We start from the raw sequence: 3,759 nt of genomic DNA on the forward strand, positions 1-3,759 counted from the left end.
TTAATCAAGTTTTAAATTAAATTGAATATATACCTAACTCTAGAATATTTAACACATTTGAATTGTTTTAAATATAAATAATATATTATTAAATAGTTAAAAAAAAACCTTTTTTTCAAAATGATTTGTCTGGTTATAAATGGTTTGTTTTATTGGAAATATTAAGATACAGAAAATCACTTGTTCTGAAAAATTAGTATTTTGGCAATAGTACGTTTTGGATTTCCACCCCTTAATTATTATTTATAGAACTCGCGGGTTTTGTCTGTTAAGTTGCCTATTGTCTTTAAAGTAAGGTGTTCGCATACAGCCTATGCCTGAAACCGTCCGAGGTGTACCTTTACGGTCAGATTGCCTACTCAAATCATTACAGGCGTTTTCAATTTTTTTTTCGGTTGATAAACTATGACCACACATGTGCAGTAGTTGATGACTAAAATATGTTTGTTTATTATTTCTTACTTTTTTTTCCATTTTATTTCAAATTCATTTTTTTTTTACTGAAACTCGAATTGATCACATCTCAATTATCCGCATTGATGCAAAAGAACGAATACTACTTTCAAATTTGTTCAATGAAACTAAATCCCATACTAGCAAGTGGAAAATATTATACAGATTACAATTATCACCCTTTAATTGTTCTTGAAAATTTATTTTATTATCTTTTATAATAATTAGTAAAATTATTACTATGCATTAATTATATTTAGTATGGTTCATAATATTTCTTATCTATATAGTATTAAGTATAATTGTTACCTACGTATGTATCATTAGAAATATAAATAACTAATAAGGTTTAACGTTCATAACGTTTGCATGTGCCAGGTGCCCAGGTACCTAACTTATAGCCTATAATAAAACTCCATTAAAAATTGCTACTCAATTAGACATTATTTAGTAAAATCGTAAAAAAAAATTCAAAATTCGTATCCTAGCTAAGTCTTACCTTCGAAATTTATATTTTATTTTTTTGGGTGCCAATATTACAAATTTTTGTTATATTGTTATAATGTTTGTATATTTTGCATTCAAAAATCATTACGATTTAACAATAATTATTAATTGATATAATTTGTTTGAAGCTAGCCCACGCGTATAGGGGGATCAAATGTAAAACGTTGTTTTAGTTTTTTTTTGTGTTAATATCATTTTTTTTCTAAGTAAAAATATTTAAAATGTATTGTCACCATGGTGATGCATCAATACATGGGTACCTATTTTGAAATTCGACGCCAATTTCCGCATTTTTTAATCATGCATATGCAAATTGCAATGAAAATAAATGTTAAATTATTGAAGTTTATGTGGTATTACAAAATGCATACCCTAAAAATTATTTTCAAATATCCGTTGTAATAAAATTGTATCAAGTTTTAAATTTTTTTCGATAATTTATTATGAACTTTTTGTAAATTATATACAAATATACAATAATATAGAGTGCTATATTATAATATTTAAGTATAGTATAGGTCAGTGTTTCCCAAATTGTTTACAATGGCGACCCATAAATTTAATCTATATTGGGTACTGCTAAAAAAAAAAATCAAGTATACAATAAATAAGTAATAGGTATTTTTATTATTATGAATTTTATCATTACATTTTTGTAAAATACAATACTTGATAATAAATACATGATAAATAAATAAAATAAATTGCAAAAAAATACAAAATACTGAAATAAGCCCGTAACCATGAGTCGGTTTGGGAAACGCTGTTATAGGTATACCTAGTATACATTATTATTACAAGTACATATTATATAATATATATAATATTAGTATATATAATATTATTGCCTACAGTTTACAAAAAGATTGTGTAATCAATTAAATAAGAGTAATATCCTATATCCAACGGAAAAGTACTTACAATAATTATTACTTGTCTATTGAAATTCAATTTTATAATGAAATCTAACATATATATAATATTATATACTACAAAAAAGACTTTGTGGAGTAAATTGCCCAAAAATCATACAATATAAGAAGTGTGGAAAACGATGTAATTTATTATTATTATTGTGATACTAGTGGAGATAGCCTTATTCAGCAATATATTGTTTTAGATTCTGAGCGGAGCGATAAGTGCATTAGTTTTGCAATGGTGTTTATTTGGATCTGTCATCACTTTTTAAAGCTGGAATAAGGTTCAATTTTAAAGTTTGAAGATGATTTTTGTCTGCATATTAGAATTCTAGTTGGTACTTATTTGGGTAGGAAATGTAAAGTACTTTTAAGAATATTAGGAAAAATATCCAAAAAAAGGTGGGTAAGTGGATGTCGCTCTGCTGTACAGTAGGTTACAAGTGGGTAACTGTATAATGGATAGTATTAAATTTGAATTCAATGATATAATATCACTGTATAAGAAAAACGATTCTGAGCGGAGACGGTTTGTCAGTCTAGATATTAGACATACATATTATAGGTATACTTATCTATAGTATTATTAATAATTTTCAAATTAATCATATCACAATATCCATTAGGTAACGCGTTATACATCAACAACAAACCGTGGTACTATCATAGATATATAATAGTATACTTTAGAAGTTTCAAGTACCCACAAATAATATTATACAATCACAACAAAATAACTAAAATAGTTATTCCAGGTTTTTAATATGTAATTTCGTCCAAATTTGAACTTAAAATGACTATAAAAATAAACTGTGCTTATGTATTTCTTAGAATTTTTGGTAACAGAATTAAATATTTACGTAGAATTTTGTTTTAAATTTTCAATCCTTAGATATAAAAGTTGAACATTTTATAAATTTTTAACTACAAAATAATTATTCAATTTTAAATTTGATAAATTTTGTCAAGATTTTAACTTCAAATGCTTATAAAAAAAAATTGTGCCTATGTATTTGTAATATTTTTCAACTGCTATTGTAACAATATATCAGGAGCCCTGTATTAATTTAATAGAAAAAAAAACTAAAAAAATTGATAACTTACAATGTCGTAAACAGCTCAAAAAGAGTCAAATTATTTTAAAAATGTTATCGTTTATGTAAAACGCTAATATAAACATTCAGTGAAATTTTCAAGTTTCTACAGTCATTCGTTTTTTAATTACAACAAAATAAGAAAATCGTTACGTAAGAAATCGAGTAAATACCAAATGTTGTAAAAATATGAATTTCAAACGCTCATAAAAATTTAATTTGAGTTTCCTATAGACATTTTTTTTTTGATAAAGGTAGATTATCCTATAAGGAATCTTGTATTACATTTTAAAATCTTAGATTTAAAAAGAAAAATTTTTACGAATTCTTAACTCAAAATAATTTGCTAATTTTCGTGATTTTTCCATATTTTTTCAATTTTTGAACTTTAACACGTTCGCTGCGTATCATATTTTAGTAGCACCGACTGCGGTGCGCACGCAATTTTCGATGTAAAATTTACAATGACGCCATTTGGCGTTGTTAGCACTATTGAATAATTTTTACATCATATGCTGAATGACGCCAATTGGCGGTCATTTTTTTTTTATACAAGTGTTCAAATAAACAAACAATTCAGATTAATTAACAGACTGTTATATTATTATTAAGTTTAAACAAACAAAAAAAAATTATCTTTTATACCTTATTACATATTTTATATATTATATTATTAAATAAACAAAAAAGCTTATATTATTATTTTTAAACAAACAAAAAAAACTTATCTTATTATTTTTAAATAAATAAAAATCTTATTTATTATGATGAAATTTCGCAAAACATGG

Source organism: Acyrthosiphon pisum, chromosome A2, assembly GCF_005508785.2.
Source record: "Acyrthosiphon pisum isolate AL4f chromosome A2, pea_aphid_22Mar2018_4r6ur, whole genome shotgun sequence".
NCBI lineage: Eukaryota > Metazoa > Arthropoda > Insecta > Hemiptera > Aphididae > Acyrthosiphon > Acyrthosiphon pisum.